At 37.6% G+C, this 15,681-nt stretch overlaps 1 protein-coding gene across 1 annotated transcript in view; it reads right to left on the minus strand.

The window, feature by feature from the left end:
* Window positions 1-15,681, minus strand: part of AGPS (alkylglycerone phosphate synthase) — a 144,119-nt gene that overhangs the window by 125,545 nt on the left and 2,893 nt on the right. The gene's annotated exons all lie outside the window — the stretch shown is intronic.

Consider the following 15,681-nt stretch of genomic DNA (forward strand, 5'->3'; position numbering starts at 1 on the left):
TGTCTTTATTCAGTTTTGGGATTAGGATAATGCTGGCCTCATATAATGAGCTTGGGAGTCTTCCCTCCTCTTATTAAACAATGATTTCAATATACTCACTGACTGCCCCAAAAGGAGTACAAAGTATTCTAAAACCTCAGAAAAGGTATTGTTCCTTTCTAGCTTTGAGAAGTCTTCACTGTGGTGGTATGTAAACTTCAAACTGTTTTTGAAGATGGTAGAAATTCAATAATCAAACATAAATAGAAAAGTACAAGGATTGTCCCAAGCTAGTAAACAGCCCAAATTGGCTGAGGCAGAGAGTATAGGCAAGAACGTCATGGGAAAAAGGGGAGCGCCTGAATTAAAGGTATTAAGCTTTATTACTTCAGCAACCAACAGGAAACAATAGGATCATAATAGTATTTGCCATGTTCCAAGCTCCCACACCAAAAGAAAAAATCTAATGGTAACTGCACTGAAATTTTATTGCCCTCCAATGTGGATGAAATCCCAATTCTCTCACATAGCATACAATGTCCTTTGCAATCTGGCTCCAAACTATATTTTTACCTTCCCTAAAAGTATTCTTCCAGCCAAAACAAAAGTTATCACAATTCCCTATATACGCTATGCCTTGTATATCTGCCTGTTTTTACACTTGCTATATATCCCCTGTCTGAAATGCCATTCTCTCTCTAGAGAAAATCCTACGTATCCATCAAGAACCAGTCCAAAAGTTACTTTTCCTATTAAGCCTTTCCTATCTTTCTCAAAAGAAAAATTATAGCTCCTTCTGTATACACTGATTATAGCATTTACCACATCATATACTCTACATGTCTACATATCTCTATTGGACTATTAATCAATTTTGCAATTTTAGAATGTATCACAGCATCAGCAGGTAGCATGTCCTCACACTTTCTCTGAACAAAGATTGGTCTGATAATAAAATGAAGAATCATTTGAAGGGGAGAAAAACAAAGAAGAGGAGATAAGAATAGACAGGAGACAATTAAAATTTCATCTTGGTTGACGTCAGTGTAAGAAAAAACAAATGTTTTCACGTTTGAATCGGACAGAGAATCTATCTGATTTGTCAACAGACAAGATAAGGGAGGGGAAATGGAACTCAGCAAGGCCTTATAACTGAAATATTTGAGAAATAGTGGAATACTCGAATTGAAGGCTATAGTAATGGCTTTATACATGCATGCTAGGTTGAAGAAATCAGCAAGACATTCAGATAGAAAAGCCCAATAATTAAAAATGTGAAAATGGAGGTTGAGATAGAAATATTAACTTAAAAATCCCCCCCAACAGTGGTAAAAGCTAATACAGTTCAAAGAGATGAGATTATTAAGAAAATGGAAAAGAAAGGACTGAAAATTAACCTTAAGGATTTGTAAATTTAGGAAGCAGAAGGAAGAAAAATCACCAATGGCATGACCTGAAAGGTAGAAAGGGCAGGAAAAAAACCAGAACAGTGCAATAGCATGGGAGTTAAAGAAAGAGCTAAGAATATCTACCAGGCACAGGGAATTGGTTAAGAGATAACTAAGAATTGTGTAATTAGTGTATTAATGGCTTTTAAGAAGGCTATTCCAAAGAGTGATTAATATAGACAGAAAACAATTTCAAAAACTTACATGGAGATCCAAGATGGCAGAGGAAAAGTGGAAGCTACACTAACCTCCTCCCAGGACCAATGTGGAATTACAACTAAATTTTAGAGAAATCATCCTGAATAACCAACTGAACACTACATGGAGAGAAGCCTTATAACCACAGACAGACTGAAGAAACCAGTTCACCACAATGAGACTGGCAGGGTTGCGAGGGAGGTGCAAGAGGGCTGGCTGGGCTCCCATGGATGGCAGCTGAAATTCCGGAGGGATATTTAGCAGCCAGGATGGTTCTGCCTAAGAAGAGTGGGGTCTAAAGCCCAAGTTGGGCTCTCCAGCCTACAGCACCAGAGCTCAAAAGGTACCCAGATAACATTCTGCTGTGGGAAGGCAGCAGGATTTCAGTCTGCCAGAGAGATGACTGGAGACACAGAGAGCCTCTTAAAGGTCCAACACACAAAATTCTGTTTACAGCCACTTTCCCTGGGTGTCAGCAGAGGGAGGGCAGAGTGCACTAGAGATGCTTGAGAATAATCTGGGGTTGGTAGCGCCTGGTAGAGAAATGAAAGAACAGCCACCAGGATGCCTGATTCCCATACTGCAAGAGCCACCTTTCTCAGGCAGAGCATTCCTCTCCAAGTAGCAGCAGCCTGAGGGGAAGCAATAGCCCTGCCCACAAAAACTACTCTGCCCCATCCTGTGGAGCTTAAGCCAGGCTGCTGATTATAGCTCTAGGCTGAATCACTGATTAGTTTAAAAATGAAGGCAGAAAATACAAAGCAGTCAAAATGAGAAGACAAAGAAGATGCAAAATGAAAGAACAAGAGACTTCTCCAAAAGAAGAACTAGATGAAATGCAGGAAAGCAATATATCAGATACAGAGTTTACAGTAATGATTATAAGGATACTCAACAGCATAAAAAAAAAAAAGAGAAACCATAAAAAAGGACTAATTGGAAATAATGAATGCCATATCTGAAATAAATAATTCACTGGAAGGAATAAATACTATGTTAGAAGCAGCAGAGGATTGAATCAGTGATTTGGAAGGCAAGGAACAAAAACAAAAAACAAAAACAAACCCAGGCAGAGCAGAAAAAAGAAAAAAGAATTTAAAATAATTAGAGTTTAAGAACATTTTGGGCAACATGAAGCTTAACAACATCCTCATGGAAACACCAGAAGAAGAGAGAGAGCACAGGAATGAGGACCTACTTGAAGAAATGATGAGAGAAAACTTCCCTAATCTGGTGAAGAAAAAAGACGCACAAGGCCATGAAACTCAGAGAAACAAGTTGGACCCAAAGAGGCCTATACCAAGACACAGCATACTTAAAATGACAAGGCTTAAAAATGAGGAGAGAATTTTAAAAGCTGCAAGACAAAGCAGGTAGTTACATACGAGGGAGCCCGAATAAGAATGTCATCTGATTTCTCCACAGAAACATTTCAGGCAAGAAGGGAATGGCATGAAATGAAAAGCAAGGACCTACAAATAAGGCTACTTTGCCCAGCAAGGCTATCATTTAAAAACAAAGAAGAAATAAGGGGCTTCCCAGACAAGAACCTAAAGTAGTTTGGTAACACCAAACCAGTACCACAAGAACAAACACAAAGAAGAAAAAGAGAAAGGAGGGAAAAAAACTCAGAGGAAAACAGTCTAACAATAAAATGGCACTAAATAAGCATCTATCAATAATCACTTTAAATGTGAATGGCTTAAATGTTCCAACCAAAAGACATCGGGTAGCTGAATGGATAAGAAAACAAGCCCCATATTTATGCTGCCCCCAACAGACCCATCTTAGATCAAAAGATACATACAGGCTAAAAGTAAAAGGATGGAAAAAGATATTTCAATCAAATGGAAAGGAAAAAAATATGGGTTAGAATACTTAAATCTGACAAAATACACTTTAAAACCAAGGCTAAAGTAAGGGACATAGGAAAACACTATATAATAATAAAGACAACAATACAACTAGAGGATATAACCCTAGTAAACATTTATACACCCAACATAGGAGCACCTAAATACTGGGAAGCCCCTTATTTAGGTGCACCCAACATAGAAGCAAACCTATATGGTCATAAAGGGAGAGTTCAACAGAAATAAAGTTACAGTCAGGGATTTTAAGACCCCATTGACTTCAATGGATAGATTCTTCCAGGCTGAAAATCAACAAGGAGTTAGCAGCCTTAAATGACACTCCCAATCAAATGGATATAATTAATATTTTCAGAGCATTTCATCCCAAAGTAGCAGAATAGACATACTTTTCAAGTGCACATGGAATGTTTTCAGGATAGACCCCATCTTTGGACACAAAACAAGTCTCAATAAAGTTGAGAAGACTGAAATTATATCAAGAATCTTCTCTGTTCACAATACTATGAAACTAGAAATCAATAATAGGAGGAACACTGAGAAATACGGAAAGACATGAAAGCTAAATACCATGTTATTAAACAATGAATGGGTCAACAATGAGATCAAGGAAGAACTCAAAAGATACTTTGAAGCAAATGGAAATGAGAACACAACAATCCAAAATCTGTGGGACATTGGAAAAGCAATCCTAAGAGGGAAATTCATAGCATTATATTCCTACCTCAAAAAAAAAAAAAAGCTCAAATAAACAATCTAATTTCACTCTTAAAGGACTTGAAAAAGAACAACAACAAAAAAGCCCTAAGTGAATACAAGGAAGAACAGCCCAAAGTGAGTACAAAGAAGGAAATAATAATGATCAAAGCAAAAATAAACAAAATAGAGTCTAAAAAAACAGTACAGAAGATCAATAAATCTAAGAGCTGGTTCTTTGAAAAGATAAACAAGATTGACAAACCTTTAATCAGACTCATCAAGAAAAAGAGAAAGAACCCAAATAAATAAAATCAGAAATGAAAGAGGAGAAATAACAACTGACACCAAAGAAATACAAAGATTGTAGGAAAATATTATGAACAACTATATGTCAACAGACTGGACAACCTGGACAAAATCGATAAATTCCTAGAAATATATAATCTTCCAAACCTGAACCAGGAAGAATCAGAGAATCTCCATAGACAGATTACACATAGTGAAAATTGAAGTAGTGACCAAAAACTCCCAATAAACAAAAGCCCTGCACCAGACTGCTTCACAGGTGAATTTTACCAAATATTCTAAGAAGAACTAACACCGCTCCTCAAACTATTTCAAAAAATTCAAGTGGAAGGAAGGCTCCCAAACTCATTTTATGAGGACAGCATTATCCTAATTCCAAAACCATATAAAGACACTACAAAGAAAGAAAATTATAGGCTAATATCCCTGATGAACATAGACTCTAAAATCCTCAATAAAATATTAGCAAACAAAATACAGCAATGCATCAAAAAAGATCATACACCATGATCAAGTGTGATTTATTCTGATAATGCAGGATTGATACAGCATTCACAAATCAATAAATGTGATACGCCACATAAACAAAATGAAAGATAAAAACCACGTGATCATATCAATAGATGCAAAAAAGGCATTTGATAAAATCCAGCACCCATTTATGATAAAAACCCTCAGCCAAGTGGAATTAGAGGGACTTACCTAAACATGAGAAAGGCTATATATAACAAACCCACTGCTAGCATCATACGCAATGGGATAAAAACTACAAGAGCTCTCCTTAAGATTGAGAACAAGATAGGGATATTCACTTTTACCTCTCCTATTCAACAGAGTACTGGAAGTCCTAGCCCACAGCAATCAGACAAGAAGAAGAAATAAAAGGCATCCAAATTGGAAAGGAAGAAGTAAAACTGTCATTATTTGCAGATGACCTGATACCGTACATACAGAACCCCAAAGATTCCACCAAGAAACTACTAGAACTGATAAATGAATTCAGAAAAGTAGCAGGATACAAAATTAATCTCCAGAAATCAGTTGTATTTTATATGCCAATAATTAACTAACAGAAAGGAAAAAATTAAGAAAACATTATCATTCATAATTGCTACAAAAAGAAAATAAAACACTTAGAAATAAACCTAACCAAGGATGTAAGAGATGTGTACTTGGAAAATTATAAGACACTGAAGAAACAAGTAGAAGACACAAATAAGTGGAAGCACATAACATATTCATAGATAGGAAGAATTAACATCATTAAAATGCCCATGCTACCCAAAGCAATCTATAGATTCAATGCAATTCCTATCAAGATTCCAATGATGTATTTCACAAGAATAAGACAAATATTTCAAAAATTTATATGGAACCACAAAAGGCCCCACATAGCAACAGCAATCCTGAGAAAGAACAGAGTTAGAGGAATCATGCTGCCTTATATTCAACTATACTATGTGGCAATAGTAATGAAAACAGCATGGTACTAGCATAAAAACAAGACACATAGATCAATGGACCAGAATAGAGAGCCCAGAAATAAACTCACACCTTTATAGTCAATTAATACACAATGTTGGGAACCACCCTGCCTGGTTTCAGAAGCTGTAACTCCCCATTGAGGGAGCAACCTTCGGACCATAAGCCACTAAGGAGACAAAGCTCATCTCCCTGGCAGGAGCGCTGCTTCTGCTCCTTTTTCTTTGCCCCGCCTGGCCTGCATTACTTGATCAGTTAGCCAACAACGGGTAAGATTCCCCAACGGGGGAAGGGCCTAAGACAGTCACGATCACGTGGAGGGAAGGACTTGGGGGGCTATAGAAAAAGGGGGTGATGGACCCTCGCCCCTCAGCTTTGACATAGCATGAGTCCTCATTCTGTCTGCGGTAAGTCTCTTAATCTCTTGGCTGTCTTACTTCTCCTGACTGACTTAAACCTGAAACAATGACAGAGGGCAGGGCAGTGTAGCCCTGTGCTGGAAAGGGCGGGTTCCCTGGGTGATCAGGCCTGAGAAAGAATACATAAAATCCTGTGAAACCTGCTTCTCTAAGAATGCTCTCAATTAAATGATAAAGGTTTCGAGCAGGAAATGAGTTTGTTTCCCAAAGTTTTGTAGCCCTTTAGCTAACAGACCCTGACTCAGAATAGGCCCTCGTAGTTCTTTGTATGCTATCTATTGTTTGATCCTTACTGCCTGACAGTGATTAATGAACTTTACCTGTATTCCTGTGCAAATTGAAACCCAATAAAAACCTGTCAAGGCAAGGGTCAGGGTGTTCTCCTCTTGAGAGAATGGCCAGGCCGCTCTGAGGAGCTCTCCCCTTGAAAGAGTAGCCGTGCCATCCCTTTTCCTCCACAGGACTTGGTAGTCTGTGTGAATTTATCTTGTATCTCATCCATAATGCCACGGACATTGCACACTGGTGTCCGTGTCAACTCAACAGTGTAAACAAGCACACACAATGGGCTGAAGATAGTTTATTCGATAAATGGTGTTGGGAAAATTGGACAGATACGTGCAGAACAATGAAACTAGACCACCTTCTTACACCACACACAGGAATAAACTCAAAATAGACCAAAGACTTACACGTTAGACCCCAAGCCATAAAAACTGTAGAGGAAAACAAAGGCAGCAAAATCTCAGATGATGCTCATAACAATTTTTTATTGGATATATCTCCCCATGCAGGGAAACAAAAGAAAAAACACACAAATAGGACTACATCAAACTAAAAAGTTTTTGAACAGCAGAGGAAATAATCAATGAAATAAAAAGACAACCCACTGAATGGGGAACACATTCGCTGATATATCTGATAAGGTGTTGATATCCAAAATTTATAAAGAACTTACAAAACTCAACACCAAAAAAATAAAAATCCCAATTGAAAAATGGGCAAAGAACCTGAATAGGCACTTCCCCAAAAAGGACATACAGATGGCCAATAGACATAGGAAAAGATGCTCAACATCACTAATCATCAGAGAGATGCAAATTAAAACCACAATGAGATATCATCTCACATCTGTCAGAATGGCTGTCATCAATAAATCAACAAACAACAAGTGCTGATGAGGATGTGGAGAAAGGGGAACCATTCTACACTGTTGGTGGGAATGCAGATTAGTGAAGCCACTGTGGAAAGCAGTATGGAGATACCACAAAAAATTAAAAATGGATCTGCCTTTTGATCCAGAGATCCCACTTCTAGGAATATATCTGAAAGAACCCAAAACACTAATTTGAAAGAACATAAGCACCCCTATGTTCTTTGCAGCATTATTTACAACCTTCAAGATATGGAACCAGCCCAAGTGTCCATCAGTAGATGAGTGGATAAAATGATTATAGGACATTTACACAATGGAATAGTACTCCACCATAAAAAAAGAAGAAAATTTTATCCTTTATGACAGTATGGATGGGCCTGGAGAACATTATGCTAAGTGAAATAAGCCAGTCAGAGAAAGACAAATACCACATGATTTCTCTCATATGTAGAATCTAATGAACTGAACAAACAAGGAAAATGGGGACAGAATCACAGATGGAGAGCAGGATGACAGCTGTGGCGGGGAGGGGAATATAGGAGGTACAGGGGTTGAGCAAAAAGACAAAAAGATTCATGGACATGGACAACCATGTGGTGACTGGTGGGGGGAAGGTGTTTAAAGGGACTAAATGGTAATGGAAAAAATTGAATAAAGATTAAATTTTCAAAAAACTTAAATGTACATGCTTTTAAGAAGCAGGAAATGTCAATAAAGAAAAAAAGATTGATGACTCAATAGGAAAATAAACAGGATAATCTACAGAGCAAGATTCTGGAAAAGGAATCATCAAAAAAGATGAACAGGTGATCTGGCTGAGACATCTTTCAATGAATGATACCCAGAGTTAGTTCAGCTCATTTAGCTGCCTGGGCAATTTTTATACTAAGGCCACATCCACTCTTTCCAGGCAACAGCTGATTAGAGCAATGTAGACTTGTGACCCAGCTATTGGGAGCAAGGGGGTTCAATAATTCTCTGCTACTAGCTGAATTTCCTGGTGGAGGAGGGGTGGGTATATTTGACCATTTGGACAAAAGATTAGAAAAGGTTGGTCTGCTTAAGGAAACACATAACAGATACTAGCAAGAAGTGATGCTAGCAAGAACCCTAAAAGCTATCTGGTTCTTAGTTCTAACTCCATCTGGAGGCCAAGTTCCACTCCTGCCCTTAGGTTCTTTGGTGTCCCTGCACTCTTATATTAAATTCTTCTCTTCTGCTTTAACTTAGTTCAAATCAATTAATATTTATAACCTACAGTCCTAATTAACACATACTAAAAAACAAGTTCTTTTTAAAATGGTTATCAATCATATTAAATCTGAAGGCAAGCACAGCAAACTAGAACGTACTTTCTGAAAATAATGGTAGATAGCAGGTAAGAATTAGGAAATAAAACCGAAATGAGACTAGCAGTCTCATAGTTATGTTGTGAATGTACAAACACTTTGTGAAGTCAAAGCAGACAAAATGCTATTTGGAAATCAAGCTCAACATATGAGAACAAAAGCAGAATCTTTTACTTCAAAAATATAGACTTTTAAATTTCATTTCAAAAAGAGATTACTACTTTGTGAAAACACCAAGACATTCAGATAGAAATGTCCAATAATTAAAAATGTGAAAATGAAGATTGAAGAGTTAGAGATTAATTTAAAAATTCCCCCCAAAGTGGTGAGTGCTAATATAGGAGAGTTTACTTCAAATATGAAGCTACTGATTTCATTTAAAATTCATCAAAAATGAGTGGACTAGCCTCGCCATGCAGCTCCATTGGTTGGAACATCGTCAGATATGCCAAGGTTGCAGTTTTGATGCCTGCTAGGGGTGCGTGTTGGGGGAGGGGGCACCGAATGGATGGAATAGCAGATCAATTTCTATCTCCCCCGACTTATTCTCCCTTTATAACAAAAAATTACATAAATCAATAAATTTTAAAAAATGAGATGGACTTTTACTGGATGAAGAAGAGGTCAGATTAATGGATAGATATGTGATAAACAAGCATAATAAAATGTTAATGGTAGAATTTAGGTGTTTGGTATATAAGTGATTATTATAATATTCAACTGTGCAAATATGCTTATTTTTTTTTCAAAATAGTACTTGTTAGGGGAAAAGAAAACTGCTAACACTATAATCCTTAAAGTGCAATTCAAATAGACAGGGATTTGCCAAAACAGGAAGTATGAGGCATCAAAATAAATGTGCAGTGCACATTAGGTACTGGTAACAATAAGTGGTTTAAACTGGAACTTCTGAACCGGTTGCTTCATCTCTCCTCCTCATCACCTCAAAGGCCCAGGCAGCACTAAAGACTGTTTCCTAGCCTCCCTGTGGTCATGTTTTGGTTTCTCGTAGCAACTCAGGCCAAAGAATCTAATTTCCTTTTATGTGAATTTCTAGAAATCTGCTTTCTTAAATTATAAGATAGGAATCTGCTCAAACACCATGGCAATCTTTTCCCTAAGATTCCAGTCATTTCCAATTCTTTATTCCTGATCAGAATTAAGTCCAAAGAAGCAGTTGTCCTTTATTTCTACCTGTGTCCACTTAGATAAATGAAGGATGTATTGCAATGCTCTCTGACTCATTAAAATACTTTTCTAAAATGTGTCTTAAGCAAATTTTTAAGGACTGAATTATAAAAAGCTTATCATGATCTTTATAAGAGAAAACTGGAAGCAAATATAATATAGTCTTTATTAAATTTGTAGTACCTACATATAATTCAGTACTTATTTAGTCACTGAAGATGGTAATAGGTTAACATTTCTTGACATGGCAAGTTATGCACAAGATAGTGAGTGAAAAGTGGTTTAAAGACATCATTACAGCATGACTTTATACACACACATATCTGAAAAATGCCAAGATGCTACAGTGGCTCTTAGTTAGCTTGGATATTTGCCTTCATTTTATCATTTTTTTCTGCAACAAAAATATATAACATTTCATAATAAGTTACTTATCCTTCCACTTTTTTATAATTGTAAAATAGCTGCCAGATATTCTGCTGCTATCAGAATAAGACTTCTAAAAGCTATCCAGACACTGAAGGCTCCCATCATTACTATAACCAACTGCCATACCAATTTTATACTTTATTATATTGTCCATATTCTCCTACCCTAATTCTTCTGATTCTATTTTCATCCAAATGTTCCCACACTCAGACTTAAGAACTTTTGCATAACATCTTAACATAGAATGGTACTCTCCCAACCCTGGGAATCTACATTTTTTTAAATCAAGTTGCCCTTCCATTGCTGTGCCAGTCACCATACCCAGTATAGCACCTAGCACCTTGCAGTAATAGAAGACACATCAGTCTTCTGTGGTAGACCTGTAAGTCCCAGAAGGCAAAAATTAATGTGCTAACCTTCCCTAGTGCTTAGCATATAGATAACTCTGAATAAGTTGTCAAAAAACTTGGATGGATGAAGTCTCAAACTGGTGAGGCGATGGTAAGCATGTAGCTGTTTTAAATAAAGTAAAAGCTCCAGTCTTAATAGATATTACATGGCACAATACTTAACAGCATGATTTTAGAGTTAATATTCGTAATATGAGAAACCATGGGAAAGAGGTAACAGACAATAACCAAATGTCTCCTCCCACAATTAAAAAAAAAATTCCCCAAAACAATAGACTCTGAAGCCTGGTGGCAAACAAGCAAAGCTCTTCCAAAGAATAGCACAAGAAAGGGTGTGGAGGCTAGAAAATGTGGCTTGAATAAGAGACCATGCCTAACACAGAAGAGGCAGTAAATCAGAAGCTGAGGTTTAAGAGGTACAGATTTTAAACAGCGGTTGGGAGTGGGGTGTTATGAACTGACTCCAGCTACATTAGTCTCTTTGTTATTCTCCTAATAAGTCACATGGATGCCTACCCCTTAGGGTATTTGCACACACTATTCCTCTGCCCAGATCACTCATTCAATTAGATATCCCCCATAACTAAACTTTCTCATCTCCTTGAAATATCTGCTCAATGTTCTCCATTGGCCTTCTACTTGAAATGTGAACCCAACCTCCTTACCCTGCTCTACTTTTTCTTTTTACAAAACTTAAATAATTTAATTATTTATTATGTGTTGGGAACCACCCTGCCTGGTTTCAGAAGCTGTAACCTCCCATGGCTAAGGCTGAGTAAAGAGACCTTGGGACCATAAGCCACTAGGGAAACAAAGCTTATCTTCCTGGCAGGGGCGCCACCTCTGCCCCCTGTTATTTCACCCCGCTTGGCCCTGGGCAGATGACTAGTTAGCCCATGATGGGTAAGATTCCTCAAGGGAGGGATGACCTAAGTACAGGCACAGTCATGAAGGGCCCTGCGAGAAAGATTTGGAGAGCTATAGAAAAAGGGGGTGATGGACCTTCGCCCCTCAGCTTTGACATAGCCTGAGTCCTCATTCTGTCTGTAAGAAGTCTCCTAATCTCTTGGCTGCCTTACTTCCCCTGCTCACCTAAGCCTGAAACAATGCTGGAGGGCAGTGCAGCCCTGGGCAGGAACAGGTGGTTCCCTGGGTGATCAGGCCTAAGAATGAATGCATAAAATTCTGTGAAACCTGCTTTGCTAAGACTGTACTCAATTTTCTGATAGGGGTCCAAGCATGAAATGAGTTTGTTTCCCAAAGTTTTATAGCCCTTTAGCTAACTGACCCTGACTCAGAAGTAGCCCTCATAGTTCTCTGAATGTTATCTATTGTTTGATCATTACTGCCTGAGCATAATGAATGAGAACCTTCCTTGATATAACGCTCCCAGAAAGCAATAAAAGCCTGCCAAGGCAAAGACTGGGGTGCTCCCTCACTCAGAGAGTGGCCATGCTGTCGCTTTTCTCCACCGGACTTCTGCAGTCCCTGTAAATTTGTTTGTTGCATCCACAACACCGCAGACACCTCTGGCCAGAGCCCATATCAATTATGTTTGGTCAATTATTTCACCCCTAAGAATGTAAGCTCCATAAGCACAGAGATCTTTGCTCATTTTGTTCACTGATGTAACCCAAACACCTAAAACACAAGTAACTTGATAAATTCTTGCTGAATGCACAAAATGAATATGAGAAATATTACAAAGAAAAATGAACAGGACTTGGTGATGTCAGCACAGTATCAAGGAAGAAGCTCTAGACTTGAAATAAAAGATCTGGACTCAAATCAAAGCTCTACCACTTACTACATAGAGAGTATTTTCTGGGAAGCGTCTGTAAACCTCAGTTACTGATCTGTAAAATGAGTGGTTGAGATCAGATAAGATAAACTTGAGCAGCAGTGTGACTAAAAATTATTAATTTGAATAATTCAAAAGACAGTTTAATATCAACAGAAAGGAATGAAAGTTCAGGAGTAAGGGTTGAAGGATACAATCACAGGAGTAGTACTAATACTAAGAGAAGTAAGAAATCCAGAAAAGTAACTTCATTTGGGAACCAAAAGGGACAGATTATGAGTTAGGTTTCAATCTACAGCTGTGCTGTCCAACATGGTATCACTAGCCACATATGCATATTTAAATTTTAATTAAAATTAAATAAAATTTAAAATTCAGCTCCTCTGTCACACTAGTCATATTTCAATGACTTAATGGCCTTAATGGCCACACGTGTTTAGTGGCTACCATATTGGACAGCACAGATTACAGACCACTTCCATCACCACCGACCAAAAGTTCTAGTGGACCCCTCTAATTTATAAAATTTGAGTTGACAGAAGAATAGCATTCAAATGGGTGTCATTTTAATATCCCTGATGCTGGATTCCTGTAAAGCTTAAACATCTTTTAGAAGAAAGGCAAAAACAACCACATTGTCAATCTGAGTGGGAGTTGCAAACTGAATATAACAAATTAAACAATTAATATTATTTGTTTCCAAGGGCCTGGGATGCATGAAAATTCCCCACCTGGGATATAAAGTCCCAACCTGGCAACCATAAGTAGAATTTGGAGAGTCCCAGTGAAGCTGCCAGCAAGAATTTGGCCATCATTATGGCTGAAACCTCTGATAGGCTGGCAAGGCCAAATATTACATGCAATACAAAAGTTTTCTTAGTGAGTGACTAATAATAATACCTAGAGCTCCAAATCTCACCCAAGAGGCAAACCTCTCTTGCCAAAAGTAAGCACAGTTACCTAGAATGGTAACAGCCTTCTTTAATGAGTAAGCATATTTCAACCACAGAAAGATTCAGAATGAAATATAAAAATACTGAAAAGAATCAAAGCCAGATGTTAATTTTTGTTTTAAAAGGCTAAATAAAAATTGATCTTTTATATACTTAGAAAATTTAAGAGAATATGGCCTGTAAGAATGACTGACTTGTAACAAATTTAAAATGTGTAACTGGATAATAACTTGAGAAATGATATTAAGCTGAAATCCTGTAAGTTCAGAAACAACATTTCAACACTGCAAAGATAGTCATTGTGCTCACAAACTCAATGGATGTCAACAGATATTTTTTCCTCTTTTTTTGTAACATTACAATAGCTTTTTAAATAACTAATAAAATCCAAAACCAAGCATAAAAATGTCACATACTTAACTGACATTTACTATCACTTTTTAAGAATCTAAAACTGCATTCTGAAGCAAGATCAAAAAGGAACTGTTTATGGAATAATATGCCCTTAAGGAAAAACAGAGAGTCCAAAAGTAAACCATCACCCTCAAAACTCTCCTCAGCAACTTCTAATAATGAGAATATGTGCTCCTGGACAGAAATAATTAGAATCAATTCATAGGAAACCTTAATAGAAGTGCAACAGGTTTTAGCCAGTCAGCCCTCAAAGTGTCCACATTCTTTAGGACTCTGTAATCCCTTTTCTGTTTCACCATCTCCACCCGCCAACCCCCCTCGGCATTCAATCATATAATTTTAAATATCATTTAATGCACTAACCTCCAAACCCAAATCCATCCTTTCCTCTCTATTCTCACTGCTATCATCTTGGTTTAATCCTTCATTATTTTTCACTCGTTCTGCTACAATAGCCACCCTAACTGATCTCCCCAGGTCATCTTCATCCTTCTCCAATCAATTCTTAACACTCAGCTGGAGTGATTTCTCTCAAACCCAAACCCATCTGATCATGTTCCCTTCCAGGCCAATTCTTTCAAGGGTTCTTCAACACCTACTCCCTTTAGCTACTTCATTCTTCCTCATTACATTTAACATTATCTGACATATAGTACTATACAACTTGTTTGGTCACTATCTCCACTCCAACTAGAATATAAGTCCATAAGGGTAGATTTTGTTCACTGCTACATATTGCATAGTAAGCACCCAAACATGCATAAATGAGTGAACAAATAAGTGAATGAATGAATGATGATCTACAAGCCAGAGGCCTCCATGACCTGCAAGGGCTGTCCTCTTTTCACCCTGCTCCCACCTCTGCCTATGTTAAATTGTTTAGTTACTTAAATACAATATGTGCTTTCATGCCCCCTTGCTTTGCCATATGCTATTTATTTCCTTTGCCTCACCATTCAATCAATCTGCCACACTATCACCCATATTTTAAAATTGTCTCCAGAAAGCTTACCCTGACTCCCTAGACAAAGTATATCACTTTCTTTGCTTTGTGCTGCACCTGTACCTGTATTTACAGTGGTTTGGCTCAAACTGTACCAGAATGTATATCTCGTTTGCTAGATTCTGAATTCTATGAGGTCAAGGTCTATTATTCACCTCTTTGTCTCCAGTGCCTAGAACAATACTTGTCATAAAGCAACTACTCTATAAATGTTGAGCAAATTAATATATGTGTGACTAAAGTGTTAAGAGGAATGAAAATAAGGAGTTTCAAGAAGTCACTCTTCCAATTCCACAATGATAACCAGCCATGAGATAAAAGAACTGTGACCAAAGACATCATCCAAGGTAATGAAAGAGGAGTTATACAAACAATACACATCACCAAACAATTCCAAAACAACTGACATACAGTCCCATTCACACTTTATTAGATATACATGCTGACTCCTTCTTGCTCCATCACTTGCCTTCCTTAAAAGGAAGACAGTGGGAAGGGTTCACGGGAACAAACTTAAAGGACACATGGTCATAAACTAAGGGGAGGGTGGTAATGGTAGGGAAGTGGGGAGGGGTG

This window comes from Phyllostomus hastatus, unplaced genomic scaffold (assembly GCF_019186645.2).
Source record: "Phyllostomus hastatus isolate PE091 unplaced genomic scaffold, TTU_PhHast_1.1 phas_contig_1, whole genome shotgun sequence".
Lineage (NCBI taxonomy): Eukaryota > Metazoa > Chordata > Mammalia > Chiroptera > Phyllostomidae > Phyllostomus > Phyllostomus hastatus.